Below are 16514 nucleotides of genomic sequence, written 5' to 3'. Positions count from 1 at the left end.
TCCACGGTGCCTGTGCACAGCCTGGCAGGGCATGCATGGGGACAGGGTGGGAGCACGTGCTCTGTGCTCTGCGGGGTCCAGGCTACTGCTGCTGGGGGGTGTCCTACCTGAGCCTCGTCTGGGGTGGACCCGACCTACCCAGAGCTGCTCCCTGAGGGCAGGCGGTGAGCAGGAGAGCAGCCAGCGTCGGGGCTGCTCCGGCCGCAAATCCAGCGCGCTCTGCAGGTGGGACCGCCGGAGTCCTCGCTGCTCTCCGGCCTGGGGCTGCGCCTCCTGTCCCAAAGCCTCTGCAGGAGACAGCGTCGCCCTTTATTTCTCTTCTGAATTGTTGGGGTCCCCTTCTGATGGGTGGTAGAAACGGCTGTTACACATAACCAGAATGCTAATTGTTGTTAGAGTGCTGAGAGCTGGTAAAGAGTGTGCATGTGTGCATACACACACATGTACATTCTGAAAATTTATATGTGCTGGAACCTCTGTAGCATGAGAGTTGTGAGTCTTAATGAATCTTTGTTGCTGCAAGGGCAACATTCTTGGGTCTGGGGGAGCAGGGACCTCTTTCTCCTCGTGTTTATCCTCAGTACTGGTCAATCTCCTACAGGTCTCACTGGGACCATGCTCCACCAGCGTGGGTGCGAATGCGTTTCCCCCCAGGGATCGTGGGTTGGCCCCAAGCTCAAAGGCTCAAAGTTGGCATCTCTGGTTCTCGCCTCTGTTTGCTGTGCATGGGGAAGGCTGGTGTCCCTTGTTCCCCCTCTCCAGGAGGTGAGGACGAGGGCAAACAGAAACCATCTAGAATATATGTGTTACCAAGCTAGACTTGCTTTAAGAAGCCCTCTCTATATGGTGCCTTATATGAAAGATGCTGTATGGTTCAGAGGTTAACTTTTATCTCAAGCTCAGCTAGAAGCTGAAGAGTTTTAGCATTTTTTTAAAAGTACCAGGAAAAAAATAATATATATATCTAAAAGAGAGGATAAATTCCGATCTCTGTTACGGTGGTGTTAATGGAGAGAAATTTAATGGAAGTCTGCAGAAGCTTCTGATTTACTCTCATGTAGAATTGGACAGAAATAGCCCAAAGAACCTCATTGCTGCTGCCCAGATTCGTCTGCACAGCAGTGAGCTATTAATGCTGTTTCCTCGCCTTTGGTCAATACATCTTGCAAGGCAGGAGGAAGCTGGATTATGTCTGCAAGTGGCCCAATGTCATGCTATGTTGGATAATGAACTGTGGCTAAATTGGATGTGCTTTCAGTTGCCAGCCCCTGTGAAGTCTGACAAGGAGTCAGGGGAGCAAGCTGTGCTTTCAGCCCCAGTGTGCCAGGAACAGAGGCATTTGCTCTGATAGCCTGCATGCTGATGTGTCAAGAGCCAGTGCCAGGTAACGTTAGCTACTGTGGAGATTGGACGCTGAAGCAGGTGAAATCCATTGTTATCCTGAAAACTGTACAGCACTATTTTGCTTGGTGCTTCCCCGTGCCTTAAAAATGTCTGGTCTGGTGCAAATCTGCTGTTCAAGGAAATGAAGATGTCACAGAAAGCAGCATCTCATTGAGCTGTATTGATGATTTGCATTTGACCTGATTATTCAGTTAATCCTCACATGTGAGGAGCGTGTTTGGGAAGCATCCAGGCCGTCTGGAGGAACGCAGTGGAGACCCTTATGTTGGACACCTGAAGGTTTGTGCTTCCCTGGAAATTGAGGGTTTGAGCCAGAGATCCCAAAGAATGTGGGAAGACCCCCTTGATACTGGGGGTATCATGTCAAACTTTGAAGTGGAGAAAGCTTGTTGGCACGCTTGGTGCTGCCTCGTTGCGTGGGATGCCCCTTGCAGCACCCAGCATTTTGCGGTGGGTGTGCTGCCAGGAATGCTGCTCAGCTGCTGCTGCTCACCCCGGCCCTGCAGGGGCCTCCCAGAGGAGGGGGGATCCCAGCTCTGCAGCCCTGCCCTGTGGGACCACGTCTGTGGTGTGCAGGCTGGGGCTTGCGAGGGTTTCGGCAAGGTCTCGGTGTTGCGGTGCAGGAGGCTGGGGCAGCTGCTCAGCCCCACGTCCCGGTGCTGCCTGGTGGGATGCCAGAGGTCAAAGCCCCTCTGGGTGGTGGAAGTGGAGCCTGGTCCCTGGGCTCACCCGGTGTCAAGGGTTCGGCCCGGGCCTCTATTGTGATGTTTCAAACAAAAGGCGAGTGCACCTCGCAGCCCAGGGATGTGGTGGGGGCTCTGCGAGCAGGGCTGCGGCAGCGCCGGTGGCTGCGCTTCACTGGCGGTCCCCGGGGCGTAATCCTATTAGCGGCCGAGCTCTGATTCAGCTGCCCGGCTGTACAGCTAACCCTGCCAGCAGGAGTGAGCATTATCCCCTTCCCGAGGGAGGTGTCTCCGGCCCCTGCGGGCACAGCCTGTGTCTGGAACACTTCGCGATTTCCCCATGCCTCTGCGAGTCTTGTGCTGCTGCAGAGGAGGTGGGGGAAGCCCACGGCTCCGTGTGCAGCAGCCCTGCTTTCGCCCAGGCCGTCTGCTCTGAGAACTTTTGCTCTTCAGTATGGTCAGGGCGTCGTGAGAGATGCCGAACCGATCCCCCTCAGTGCTGCACTAGAAGTCCTGGTCTGCTGTAAGGGGCTGGTGCTCGCTCTGCTTCCGCAGGCTGGAGGTGCGGGATGGGGCTCTGTCCTCGTGGCTCTCCTCCTTCCTGCCAGGGGCTCCCTGCAGCTGCCGGGGGGTCTCCCCATGGGAGGTTTTGCTCTGTTGCCATCTTTCCCTCCCCACAGGTTCCCTGCAGCCCCCAGCTCCTCTCGCTCCATCCTCGTCCCTCCGCTCCTTCTGCTGGGCAGATGAAGCGCTCGGCTGCGCAGGCCGGGCGCTGCTCTGCAGGGAGATGCTAATCAGTGCCATCGGCCGCTGCTTTGATCTGGGGGCAGAGCAGGGTAAGCGGGGCCGTGGCTGTGCTAAACAGATGGAAGGGGCTCTCCGTGTTCCTGTCTGCCTTCTTTTTGATGTCTAATCCCCCCTTGAGTGCCGGAATCCTGCCTGCTGGTGCCGGGCTGTGCTGCGGCAGGGCTGCAGCAGGCGATGCTCTTGTGGCTGGTGCTGGGTGCGGAGCCCTCTGACGGCGAGGTCAGCTGCGGAGCGCTGGAGGGGCTGCGAGGACAGAGAGATGCTGGAAAGGCCTCTGCCGAGTGGTGCACGTTCACCAGGGTCACCCCATGGCTCCGGGGTTCCCGTGTCCATCACAAGGCCGAGGCTGTGCCACATTTGCCAGTGCCGGGTGACATCCAAATGACCCGAGGGAGTGCGCCCGCTGCTGGGACCTAGCCCTTGGCTCCCCACCAGCACACCTCCTCGTAACGTTGCCTAAATGCACTGCAAATCAGCCAGCAAACAATTTATCCCCGAAGTATTTTGGAGATGTCACTCCGAGAATGTTAATGGTGCGTGATTCACGGGGTCCTGCATGCTGAGAAGTGTGTGGCCGTGCAGCGGGCTCCCGCGGGAGGGCTGCCGGGACAGCGTGCGGGGGGCCGGTGATTTATGAGCGATGGGTCGCCTTGGCTCTTGGACCCTGCTTCCCTCTAGTGCAGCACAGCAAGCTGGGGGAGAGACTGAGGCATTAAGCTGGCAAGGATATCGTGCTTGAAACTTGTTATTTTTGGATAGAGTTTCTGAGCCTCCTCTCCCCCCACGGTATTAAACACGGTTGTTTATTGGAGCTGACAGCAGAAACACAAGCGGTTGTCGGTCGCTTCTGCAAAAGCAGCATCTACCGGTGGTGGGGTGAGCGTAACAGAGCCGATGACTAATGCAGCTTTGAATTTTATATGCATCTAGCTAACGGGTCCCATATGTTGCCCCTTTGCAGCCTGAGGGAGGGTGGTTTGCTGGGTGCAGGACAGCCCTGGGGCAGTTGTGCTGCTTGCCCTGGGACCTGGTGGCAGCAGCAGCCGGGCCCTGCGGTGCCCTGGGGCCGTGAGCCCGTGGGCAGTGCAGCCGCGCCCGGCAGCACCGCAGCGCGTCTGGTGGATTTACAGAGATCGGAAAGTCTCAGACCTGCCCCGGCTAACCTGGGTCTCTCTGTGAGAGATCAGTGGGGTCAAATTTATTCCTTTTGCTTGGAATTCTCTCTTTCAGCAGGCTGGGGGGGACTAAGCAGTGCTGCAAGTGGGGTTTTCTCAGCAAGCTGCCTTGTCGTTAAAGTAACCCAGTGTTGCTGTTAAGGGTGCATTTTGGCTTGTTGCAGTTACTCAGTCAAAAATCGTCCCTGTGCCGTGCTGGTGTCGACGGCTGCTCTGCCCACCACGAGGCATGTTCCTGAGGGACTGGCACTGGGGCCAGCTCCCCGGACAGGAGGGGTTTGGCATCCCAGCCGCTGAGAAGTGCGGTGTGGTCATGCTGGGAGCTGGTCCCACTGACTGAGACACGAGGGCCTTGCCGTGCCCTGGTCTCTGCTGGACCCGTCCCCATTTAAAGCCGCTGCCTGCGGGCAGAGGCAGCAGGGGCAGCGGCGTGCCCAGCGGGTGAACGGGCAGCTGGGCTGCGCAGGGTGAGCCCCGCTGCAGTGTCTCCGGCTAGTTCCCATCTGTTATTTTCCTCACTTGATTTATCTGCTGAAGAAATTCCTGGTATAAACACAGCATTATCAGAATTTTACTCCAGACTTGCCCTCCGGATTCCCTGCCAGCTTTTGCTGGTATTGCACTTCTGCTACAGCAACTGTTCGGTGAAAACAGGCCCCTGCGGAAAGTCACCGAGGCCACGGACAGGGCTGGGGAGGCAGGGGTGCTCTGAGTCAGCCCACAGGAAAGGCTGCTGGTGTGATCCTACAGGGATCAGCTGTTTGCATCTCAGCTGGGAGGCAGCGTGGAGGGCTGGGGGACAGCTTGGCGTGCTGCAGCACGCCAGGAGGAGAATCTCTTGCAAAATGTGACCGTATTTCCCTTTCCTGGAGGTACAGATCTCCTCGTGCTTCAAGCTGCCTTCACCATCACGGACACGAGGGCTGATCCAGCAGAGGGCACGGGGCACAGCGTTGTGCTGCGAGGCGGGAGCTGCTCGGGAGGTTCTGCAGGAGGGTGAGTCTGCAGCCCCGCGTGCACAGGGGCATGCTGTGTCTTCCTGCCCACGCCATTGCATACATGCCTGCATCTTACTGCCCTGACCAGAGATTTTGGAGTGTCCAGAAAGGACTCTGCATGTGTTTGCAGGCAGACCTGCAACTGCCCATGGGTCCTGATCACATTCCCGTTAACAGCTGGTCCAGGAGACGTGCACCAGCAAGGAGCTGCATTTAATCACGTTCCCTGTTAGCACGAGGGCAGAGGCTCTTCCTTCCAAGGCTGAAGGTCACTGGATTGCTCTCGGTCTTGGTGGCTGTAGGACAGCCCAGGCCAGCAGTGCGGGAATCACAAACGCCCCATTCCTGGTTCAGGTCTAGGAAGCAATGCCAGTTCTCCCAGGGCGGCTTTGAAAAGTTTGGCTTTGAAGTTTTTTTTAGTGGGATGAAACAAGAGGCAGAGCCCCTCTTTTCCTCCCTGAGGGAGGTGATGTGGGGAAAGGGAAAGCCATTCCCTGCTCGCTTCTGGCCTTGCCATCCCCAGCCCTGCGCCTCCCTTGGCTGTCCCTTCCAGGCTGGACGGTCCCAGGCCCTCTCTGAGCATGGGAGCTCCTCACAGCACTCGTGCTCCTTGCTGCTTACCCGGAGCCTGGAGCCTGTTCTGAGACAGGCGGTGGGCCCAGGCTGCTGGTGGCAGCAGGACGGCCGCGGAGCAGTTTTGCATTTGGTGTCGGCTCTGTGCAGTGGTTAGGGTTGTTCTCCCCCCAGCCCTGCTCCTTCCCTCTGGAGCTAGTGCAGATCGAGCCCGTTCGTTAAGAGGAGGAATCCGATCCTGCCGTTGGGGAAGGAGCGCTCCCGAGCTGTCCCTAGCTCGCCGGGAGCCGTGTGAGGGGCAGGCCTGGTTTCACGGCACCCCGGAGCTGGCACACGGCAGGGGGCTGCGGGGAGCTCCCGGCGCCCCCGGAATCGTTCTCGTTATCTGAGGGGGGGGGGGTCGGGAGGAAGGGCAGGGTTCGTCTTGTGCTGCTCCGGTGTCACCGAGTGCTGCGGGGCAGCGCTGCGGGATGGGGGGGGGGGGCTCGGGGCCGCGGCCGGGCGCGGAGCCGCAGCGCTACCTGCCGGCGGGCACGGCCCGGCACGGCTCGGCACGGCCCGGCACGGCCCGGCACGGCCCGGCACGGCCCGGCACGGCCCGGCACGGCCCGGCACGGCCCGGCACGGCCCGGCACGGCCCGGCACGGCCCGGCACGGCTCGGCACGGCTCGGTACGGCCCGGCACGGCCCGGCACGGCCCGGCACGGCTCGGTACGGCTCGGTACGGCCCGGCACGGCTCGGTACGGCCCGGCCCCCCCCGGTCCCGCAGCCCCGCGCCGCCGGCGGGCAGCCGGGGCAGGATGCGCCCCGCGGGGCTGGGGGTGCTGGGGGGGGGGGGGGGGGGGGCGCTGGGGGCTCCCCCCGCGTTCCGCCGCCGCCCTGCACCCCCCCGTTGGGGCTGGCCGAGGGGTGCAGGCGGGTGCCGGGGGCCCCGTGCCCGCCCGGGGCTCCCCTCCGGGCCGGGTGGGTCTGGGGCAGGCAGGAGGGGCTGGCACAAGGCTGCTGGGGCAGGTGCCGGCGGCGGGGGGGGCCTGGGCTCAGCCCCCAGCCCCGGCTCGGGCGGGTGCTGCGAGCCCGGTGCTGGCGGGTGCCGCAGGAATGTCCCACCGCAGGATTTACTGCAAGGTGTGCTCCGAGGTGGTGAGGCTTGTGCGTGCGCTCGGCGCCGCACGAAGGAGCGAATGCCCGTAACAAAAGTGGTCCCGGTGTTTTATTTCTGTCTTGCACCTCCTGGCCCCTTCTCTGGTAGGGGCAAAGCTGCAGCTTGTCCCGTCGCAGGCTCTGTGCTGAGTGTGTTGGCTTTGTTCCCCCACTGGGATGAGTATGCTCAAGGGATGGCTCAGCTCTCCCATGCAAGGTATTTTTCAAAAACAGGCCTTTTTTTTTTTCTTCTAGAGCAGCTGTGGGACATTTCAATGTATAGACGATTTTTTTTTTTTTTCCTGGGTATTCTGGCAAAGAAGGAAAGGTTTTGAAATAGATTCCCTTCAAAACTTTAAAGAGCTTTTCTCTCTCTTTTTTTTTTTCCTCCTTTCTGTGGGAGCAAGAGTCGCTCCCCGCTCTCGTGCTGGGTCCTTTGAGCAGCCTTCCAGCTGGGATGGCTCTCCCACACCCAGCTTCATCCCGCTGTCAGTGCACTGTCCTCTGCTTGATCTTCTTGGAGCCTTTCAGAGCCATAATCTGTGTTTATTCAGCGGTGCACCGTTAACCGTTCCTTTCTGGTAGTCTAATGTCTGCAGGAGATAAAAGCGTGCCCGTGCCCCGCGATGGCACACGTGGACGCCCACGGCAGGGCCAGCCCAAGGAGCATCCCCATGGGACGGGGTCTGCTGCGGGTCGGGTGGGGGCTTCCTCTCCTGCCCCTGCCCCTTGGGCCGGAGGGATGGGTTCATGGCCTGGGCACAGTGGCAAGGATGCGTGCCCTGCTCACCCCCCCGGCAGACAGGCACCGGGGGCACTGGGGCAGGGGCGGCCCCGGGGTCCGCTGCGGGGCAGGATCCCACCGCCCGCCGGGGCGGCACGACAGTCCGCAGCCATCACTCGCGAGCGCGAGCTCTGTGTTTGTTTTTGTAATCCCCCTTTTTTTTAATTGTGATTTTAGTGGTGGTGAAAGGTGCTGGATTGACAAGTCATGGAGACGGAAAGGCCTCTGGACTCCACTGAAGTTTACATTTACAAAGGACACAGAGAATAAATAGAAGACAGTGTTTAGAGTCCTCTGTAGACACTTCAGACTTGCTTATAATTCTGCAGCAATTCCATCACCTCTGAAGTGATTGATGCTCTCTATAAAGTCTTGCCTTAAAACATTTTCCTACGTGTCAGGGGAAGAAGTTTATTACACTTTACCGAAAGGGCAGGATTTGTATTGTGTTGAAGGCTGAGTCCTTCCCAGCCCCATCCTCAGGAGAAAAAAATAACAGGAGTGCTGAAAAGAGAGAGACCGACCCAAACTACGTAGCTGGGTGTTGAATGTTAGAGCTGGCTGAGATAGTTTTCCGTGGGAGCTACAAGCAGGGCTGGTTTAACAGTTTTTCATCAAACTGCTGTTTTTTTTTTTTTCTTCCAAAAGCATACATTTTCATTTGGTGGAACCATGAAATGCATCTGCTTTCAACAAAAAGGAAATCAGATTTTTCATTAAATCACCGAATATATTGAAAAGAGGCTGCTTCAGGACAGAGCTGCTTGTGTGCTGATCAAAATAGAACCGATCACAGGCTTTAAGTCTAAGTTTCTACAAAAAAAACAAAGTTCATATTTTTCCTCTAATATGGGAAGTTCAGGGCAAGGTTATCCTTCTCCTCCCGGTGGAAGGGTGTCCACGGGGCGCTGCGGGGAGCTTGCTGCCCCCAGTTCCTTGCCGTGAGGCCGTGCGAGCGGTGTCGGGACGGCTCTGTGGGAGCTGTGGCGTGCCCAGAGCTTTTGGCTGGGGAAAGCTCTCCCTCCTGGCCCCGCATGTGGGGTGCTCAGCGCCGCAGGGGGGCCTCACCCCCACCCAGCCCCTGCCTTGGGAGGGGAAGGCAGGCTCAGGATGAGGTCCCTTGGTGGTGAATAAACCCAGGTGGACGCGGCGTAGTCGCCGATTTCACCTCTGCAAACGCTGGGATTCTTTGGGGACGTTAATTTTATAGAACATCTGAAAGCAGCTCACATCTCCCCCTGACACTGGCTCTCAGCCGACCCAGGAGTTTGCCCGGTGTGACAGGAGACGTGTCAAGAGCAATGAAGAAAAATAGCGCAGCGTGTAGAGCCTGTCAGAGGACATAAATCTTCCCGCTGTGTCCCTGCCTGGTGCTCGCCGCAGGAGGCGCGGGGCTGACAGAGGCAGGGCCGGCACCCGCGGGCAGCCTCCGGTCCCCTCGGGGAGTCCCCAGGAGCAGGATGCGGCCCCGGGCCGGGGCTGCCACCTCCTCGGTGCTGTGATGATGTGAAGCTGACTCTGGTGTGGGAAATTATTTTTGTTGATGTACGTAAAATTTGCAGAGTGTGGTGAACGTGATGAACGCGTATTTCGATGCTAATGGGGTTGTTAGGCAGGGCGAGCAGGCGAGGGGCTCCCTGCCTCTCGTTTCCTTCTGTAAGGGGAACTTGGGACCAACCCAAGACTGCTGATTTCTACAGACTCATAAAACTCTTAGGAAGGGCAAAAAATCTGCTTTTGGGGCAGATCAGATTGCTGTAAGCATTGGATACCCTTTTCTTTCTTCTCCGCCCAGCGGTTTCTCAGTAAAGGACGTGCCCTCCTCCAAAGCCAGAACCTAAATATACACTGCCTTGCCCTATCAGTGCACTCTGTGTGTATCTTAGCAGTAAACATTTCCAGTCAAGCATGCTCCTCGTGCTCGTCCGCCAAGTGGTGTCGCCTACTCTGTTGGCTTTGCAGGGCTGTGAGAAGTGGGCTCTTTGTTTAAAGCGGGGAGAAGCGGTGGGGAGGTTTCCTGGGCGCAGTCTGGGCTCCAGAAGGGCTGAGGCCTTGGTGCCTCAAAGGGCTGAGGTGCAGGGGCTGCTGCAGGCACCTCCACCGGGGCTCGGTGAGCTGCCTTTTCTGTGCTTTGTGCCCTTGCTGCTGCTCTGCGACGTCTGGCTAAGAGCAAGGGCTCACCCAGCCAGGGTGGGACCCTGCATTTGGGGCCAGAGCCAAGCCTGGCTGTGGTCCACTGGGGTCTGTCGTGGGCTCCAGGCTCCTGTCTGCGGATGCCCATGGGTGTTGTGTGGGGCCGGCGGGGCCGATGGATGCAGGGGTGCCCAGAGGCTGTGGTGATGGCCAGCGGGATGCGCTCTTGCCCTTGCACAGCTGGTTCCTGCGTGTGGGTCTGAAGTGTCATAATTTGTGCTGGGATGTCCACCTGCTGACGTGCTCTGTCCCCAGGGATCAGAGCAGCCTGCTCATCCCTCTGATGGGTCAGAGCAATGGTCCTGGCCCCCGGGAGCTTGTGTGTTAAAGGAAAACCCCGGAGCATGAGACCGGGTGGGTTCCCGTTGGTGCTGTCCCACCTCAGGCAGGAGCGGAGCTCACAGACTGGGAAGTCATCCCCAAACTGCACTGTTGTGGCTTAGGGCCTTTTCCTCTTTGTGTGTGGGCTTTCCTCTTTGTTTTTGGTTTGGTGGTTTGGTTTGTTTGTTTGGAAGCGTCTGCAAATCCCCTAGCCTGGATGCCCCGCGGGCTGCCCGGCTGGCTGGCGCTGCCAGGGAGCTGCCCGGTATCACGAGCAGGGAAAACGGAGCCCAGGCTGGGGAGGAAGAAGGGAGCCCCGTGGGTCTGAGCGGGCTGGCAGCGGCTGTGGAAGGGGCTGTGGGGATGCGGGTGAGCCCTGGCTGTGCAGCAGAGCCGGGCTGATCCCGGCAGGCCGGGTGCCTGTGGTGGTGTTGCTGAGCGCTGCCTCTTGCACAACAGCTGTGGAGCGCAGGGGAGCAGCAGGGCGGGGGCACCACCAGCACAGCGTGTGTGCGGCGTGCTGCGGGAGCAGGCACGGAGGTGGGGCACGGTCCTGTGCGGGGACCCTGCTGGGGGTCCCACAAGGACAGTGCGGGTGCCCTGGTGGGCGTTTGTCCTGCTTTGTACACCGTGCACCAAGGTATCAACTTGAAATGGCTGCTGAGCAGCAGCTGGGGCTGCTCGAGGAGAGCTGCCCCTCTGGTGGGGCCACTGTGGCCCCCATAGGGGACGGAGGGACGTGGGCTGCACGACGGGGCAGCGTCCCCGGGCTGGGCTTGGAGCTTGGTGCTGCCACAGGAGCCGACAGCGTGACCCCACACAAAAGCATCTGCATCTCCCTTGGTGTGCAGGGGTGCACGAAGGGTCCTGAGCCATGTGCATGAGCTGAGGGAGGGGGTGAGGTGGGCGCTCGAGGGTGGCCTTGGAGCAGGGGTCACTTTGCTGCTTTGCCAGGCACTGATGCTGCCGTGAGCGCCGGCTCGCCCTTGGTGCGCAGGCAGCGCCTCGGCCGCTCAGTGGGCACGTGGCGAGGCGCGGTGGTGCGAGCAGCAGTGATGCTGACTAACCTGGGCTTTCCAGCGGCTTGTTTGCTGTTAATGGAGCAGTTGATAAAATACCGGTTTTCTTTAAGTATTTGTACAACAAAGTCAACCCAAAACACAAAGCCCTCTGTCGCTGGCGCTGGAAATGAGGAACAGATGCTTTGAAGACTTGTTTTTTAGTTGAGTTGCACGAAGCGACAAACGCCCCGTGACTCGTGGCGGTGGCACTGGCACGCTGCTCTGCCGGCCGGTGGGCTCTGCTGGCCTTGGCATTGACTTCGCTCCTTGGCCTTGGTGAGCAAAGCAAGGGTGTGCAGAGCCGCTGCCTGCCCCGATGCCATGCTGGCGGTGCTGTTGGGAGCTGGGTCTCTCCTGCCCGGCTCCCACCCCAAAATGTCCCGCGGGGCCGCAGGGCTTGCATGTGCCTCTCGGCATCCTTCTGCCAGGCAGCCGCAGGCACGGGCGATGATTTATTGCTGGACCCACTGGTGAGGAATTAGCTGTCTGCCTACATTTAATCTCCGTTGTAATGTTTTAGGGAGAACCTGATGTTGGTTCAGCTAATTGTCTGCTAAAGACTCTGTTCATTCCCTGCTTTCGTGCTGGATTCACCTTTTTTTCTTTCCTTTCTACAATGCCCTCAGGTAAAAGACAAATTGCAACGTATAAAAAATGACCCCAGTCACTTAATTTGAACCAGAGAAGATAATAACAGTCTGAACGTAGAGCTGGATTTATGCTTTTCTCTCCAAAGGAGCCCCCTCCTCCAATGATGGCTTTTGAATGGTGAGAGTAGCATCTGAAGCAAATCGAGGGTAACCTTTTGTACCGCACAGATCTTCCAGCAGGGTTTGCCGTTCCCAGGGACATCTGCAGGCCGCATGTTGGATTTTGGCAGCTGCTTCGCCCATTGTCAGCCAGTTCCATTGCATTAGCTGGTAATGAATATAAATAAGTCTGCCAAGCCAGCCCGTGCACGTGGAGCCGCGTGCGGACGGGAGCATCCCCGCCCTGCTCTGCCATGGCCCTCGGCACGGGGATGGCGCTCGGGCAGCTCCGGGGTGGGGGTGCAGGGGGAGTACGGGGAAAGGTGAAAACGGAGCTGGAAGGGGGCTTGACAAAGGCGCAGGAGTGGGAGGAGGAAGGAGATGCGAATGAATGAACGGCTCAGGATGCTGTAACTGCTTTGGTTTAAGGGCTGTGAGACGGAGCGGGAGCGCTGGTTCCCCTTCAAGAGCCCTTCGGCTGCAGCGAGCTGCGAGCTGCCATCGGCTTCCTCGGGGCTCTGCTGAAGGCAGCGGTGAGAGCAGCTTTACTCTGGTGGGCTGGATGTGGCTCAGCGCGAATTGCACTAGGGTGAGGGTACTTTCAGATGTGTTTTGCTGTCTGTTCGCCTGCCCCAAGATGCGGCTCCTGTTCTTGTCTCGCCTGTTGAACTCCTGGGCTGGCTGCGTGCGCGGGTCCCTGGGCAGCGAGCTGGACCTGACCTGGGGAGGAGCTGGGAAAGCAATTAGAGTCTCTCCCTGCCTGCTAATTCAAAGGGATTTTTTTTTCTTTTTTCTTTTTGATTGTGTCCAACAACATGGAAAAATGTGAATGATGCGGATCAAAAAGAGGAACCGGGAAGCTTAACCTCTGGCTTGTGAGCTGTCGGACCAGTGGCTCGGGAGGGAGAAGCCAAATGTCAGACACATGATGCCTGTACTGCTGCATTTAGGGGTTTGTTGTTATTATTATTATTTCTTTAATGGACAGGAAATAATAATAGCACTTAAATCACAAGATCCTTTAAGCTTTCACGGTGACCTTTTCCAGTGCCCTGTGTCACTGGTAGGGGCACAAGTGCCAGCAGGAGGCTCTGCCACTGCAGCTGGGAAGGGAGAGGGGCTCCTCCCTTGTGGCAGCCCCTCATCGCACCATGGCTCTTTCCTGGGGAGGGGAAGGTGCCTGGGGACGGTGCTGGGACCACGTAGCAGTCACCCCAAGGTCACCGCATCACCCCTTACAGCCCCTGCCCTGGCGCTGCAGCCCCCTAGCTGGCAGAGCGGAGACCATTTTACTTCCAGGGTAACATGAGAGGCGGCGTTCCCATGCTGGCTGTGCCTCTGCCTGTTAGCACGCAGCCCTGTATCTCTATTTCTGACTGGCCCTTCACAGTTGGGAGGATGCAGTTCAGACTTTTGCAATTAGCTCTTGGCCAGCTCTGCGGGCTGCTGTGCCGTCCCTGGTAAACACCGGCCGTCTGCTGCTCCTTCCAGGGAGCTCTTGCGAGGAAGCATTCTGCAGTCTTAAATCAACCCATAAATCATGCACTTCACTGCGGCTTCCTTTCTACCCCTTGATGTTCACCTCTCTTCTCTTGGCCAACGTTTCCCCCTCTGCCCCGCTCAGCCGGGTGCCCGTGGCAGGGCTGGTCCCTCTGTCCTCCCTCATCGCCGCCGTGCCGGCTGCCGCAGCGCCATGGCACAGTGGGGCCCGTGCTGATGGGAGATGTGCTGGGGGTGCCCAGCCTGCACCAGGCACACGTCCCCAACACAGGCAGCACCCGGCTGGCACCGGCTGTGCGGCGTTTCTCAAAGCAGGAGCATCGAGGCTGCGTTTAGGGCTGCGGCTGCAGAATAGATGCAAGCGAGTGCCACGGGAGAACGGGGGTACCCACGTCTCTGCTCTTCCTTTTGTTGCCCTCCTGGCCTTCCCAATTTCCTTTCAGTTCTCTAACTCCAGCTTATTTTCTGATTTATGATCAAAATTATACAGTGACCGAGGAGTGAAATCAGGACACTTTATAAAACATTTAATTGCATTTCATAACCTCTTTCCATAAACCATCCACGGCATGTTTATAAACTTCCCATATCTTGTTTCCTGACTCTCACAGCAAACGTCCTGGCAGCGCCGCGTGCTGCAGAGCAGCGGCTGCGGTACCTGGGGCAGCACAAAACGGAGCTGCAGCGATGAGGGAGCTTGGGCTGCTGCACTGAGCTCGGAGCAGAGAAGGGCTTTCCTGGGGATGGGAGGGGATTGGAATTTGGGAACTTGGATGAAAAGTAACAACGTTTTCTCAGGCTAAATTCCTGTTTTCCAAAGATATAGATCAAGATGAAATAACCCTCTGTGAACTGCGGAGGCATCGACATCGTTGCAGCCAAATGGTGCTCCTGGGAGGATCTGCGGAGAGCTGCTCTGGGCAAGGTCAGTGCACACAACCTGACGGCTTCCGCGCGCGCCTGGGCTCTGCTCAGGCCCATGGCCGTCGTCCTCACGCTTCGGCTGGTGGCGAGGGCAGGGCCGTGGGGGGCCAGCCCCATCCCCAACCGCGGGGCCGCAGCCGCAGTGGCTGAAGCGCGAGGGCACGGGCGTGCCGGAGGAGTGCCATCAGTCTGCTCAGCAGCCTCGCTGAAGTCGTGCCGTGTCACACATGAGGCCTTGATAAATCCCTACTGTTTTTTGCTGTTTAGAGGATTGCTGTAGCTATCCAATTTCACTGCTTGTTTGTTTGTTTTTAGCTCAATATAAGCAAACTGGAGATTGCAACGTCCTCAGCAAAGCGCCTGACTCACATGGAGGAGTTTTTCCACACAAAAAGTAATGGTTTCATGCCCCAGGATGTGAAATGTGGACAGAAAAATTTTATCCAGAAGGTCAACAACTTTTAACTTTCAGCAGTTCACATTCAAGCCGCTTTCCCAGGAAGTTCAGCTCCTGCCGCGCCAGGGCGGCTGCAGCCTTCACAGCACCAGGGTTTGGCTCTGCACGACGGGGGCTGCCGCGGCTGCCTCTGCCTGGAGCCCAGCCTCGCCCCCGTGAGTGGTGCTGGTGCAGGGCCGGGTGGGCGGCTGTAGGGGGACAGCCTCGGGTCTGGGTCCTGGCTGCCCACGGTGCCGGGCACGGCTTGGCCAGGGCAGCTCGAGCACCGCGCTGCGCCGACAGCGCTGCGGTAAGGCTGTAACATTATCACCAGCAAATGGCCCTCAGTGTGTTACTTATAGGAAACAGAAAAAACAAACAAACCCTGAATAATAGCCCAAACATCTTTTGTGGGACTTACAGCTTTCTAACTTTATTTAAAAAAAGAAGGAAAAAAGTAAATTTTCCCTGTCGGAGAATTGCTATCATCACGCAATGGCACTTAGGAATATTATAAACAACTGTGTCAGTTTATAAGGCTAAAGACATTTTTTCTGGGGCTCACACAAGCTTTCCTTTCCACAGCAGATCATCGTCACCGGGGGTTGCGAAGCCTGGTGGATGGCACGTCCGCGGGCCCCGCTGGGCGCAGGGTCGCGTTCCACCCGCTGACAGCCCTTCGCCCCGTGACCTGCAAGTAACGGATTGTTGGAGGATTTTGTTCTGGCACCAGTGCTTCCCGCTGGTGCTACAGTTCCTCCCAGAGCTCCTTGTGCAGCCAGCTCTTGCAGTCCCCAGACGGGACGTGTCAGTCTGTGTCCCTTCCTCCACGGCGCCCATGGGTGCGGGTGGCTGCGGTGGGCTGGCTCCTCACCAGGACCCCAGAGCTGCGGCTCTGCCCCTGGGACACCGCAGCAAACCCCTCGTTCTCTCCCCAGGCTGGTCCCCACTTTCTCCCAGGTCAGCTCTTTCTCTGCTGTAGCCCCGTCACAGGGCAGCTGTAAATCAAAGCCCAGGCCCACGTGGCCAGGCTTCGCGCAGCCGGAGGGGCAGAGCCCTGCGCGTTGCTCTTGTTGTCGGCCTTCCTGCTGTCTCCTTATGGCTCCCTGTGCAGGCACAGCTGCTGGCGAGGGCCTGCTCCCCACCGCAGCGCACGGCACCGTGCCGCCAGCACACGAGGAGCGCCCGTCCGAGGGCAGGAGGGCTCCGGGCACCTCTCGGCATGGGGCATCCTCCCGGCTCCGTGTGTGCTGCGCTCGGGGGGGAACCCGCCGGCTCCAGGGCTGCGGGAGGACCCCCCCAATTTTATGTCTTGTTTCGCAGCCCTGGACACACAAAATATGTGCTCTAGCTGGGTTACTGGCGCTTGCTTTCACCTCTGCAGCCCCTCACCTGGCAGCCGGAGCGTGTAAGGCGCACCCTGCACCCTCGCTGTAGCTGCAGAAGATTTATAAGAGCGGTACGTGACTGACAGATAAGGGACTCCCACAGAGCGAAGACGAGAGCGAGGGAACCAGAAAGCTGTATGTTTGGACTTGATTCAAGGAATTCGGAGCCCCTCTTGTTCAGGCAGGTTCGAATAGAAAATTTGCCAAATCAACCTAACACCATAAAAATGTTTCTTGAGAAAAGGCTGGGGCAGAGCTGGGTTTTAAAAAAACCCCACTACCCAAAGCTCTGTGTCCCACCCTGGTATTTATGACATGCACATGGATGCTGTTGATAGCAGAGATGTTTTTGTAAGTCAATAAAACGGAAAAAGATT

At 58.2% G+C, this 16514-nt stretch overlaps 1 long non-coding RNA gene across 12 annotated transcripts in view; it reads left to right on the top strand.

Moving 5' to 3' along the window:
- Positions 1–16514, top strand: part of LOC106041292 (uncharacterized) — a 23962-nt gene extending 7448 nt beyond the window's left edge. For 2 of the 12 annotated variants that reach the window (XR_010826600.1, XR_010826598.1), the window contains exons 2-5: positions 4948–5065; positions 12737–12841; positions 14210–14314; positions 14629–16514. This is a non-coding gene — a long non-coding RNA (uncharacterized lncRNA). Of the gene's footprint in view, positions 1–4947; positions 5066–6177; positions 6382–6545; positions 9676–11766; positions 12842–14209; positions 14315–14628 lie in introns of those variants that run through there. The other 10 variants (XR_010826597.1, XR_010826607.1, XR_010826606.1 and 7 more) reach the window with 10 other exon arrangements.

Source organism: Anser cygnoides, chromosome 25 (assembly GCF_040182565.1).
Source record: "Anser cygnoides isolate HZ-2024a breed goose chromosome 25, Taihu_goose_T2T_genome, whole genome shotgun sequence".
Classification (NCBI taxonomy): domain Eukaryota; kingdom Metazoa; phylum Chordata; class Aves; order Anseriformes; family Anatidae; genus Anser; species Anser cygnoides.
The sequence above is the reverse complement of the archived record's forward strand: the minus strand, read 5'-3'. Positions and strand labels throughout refer to the sequence as shown.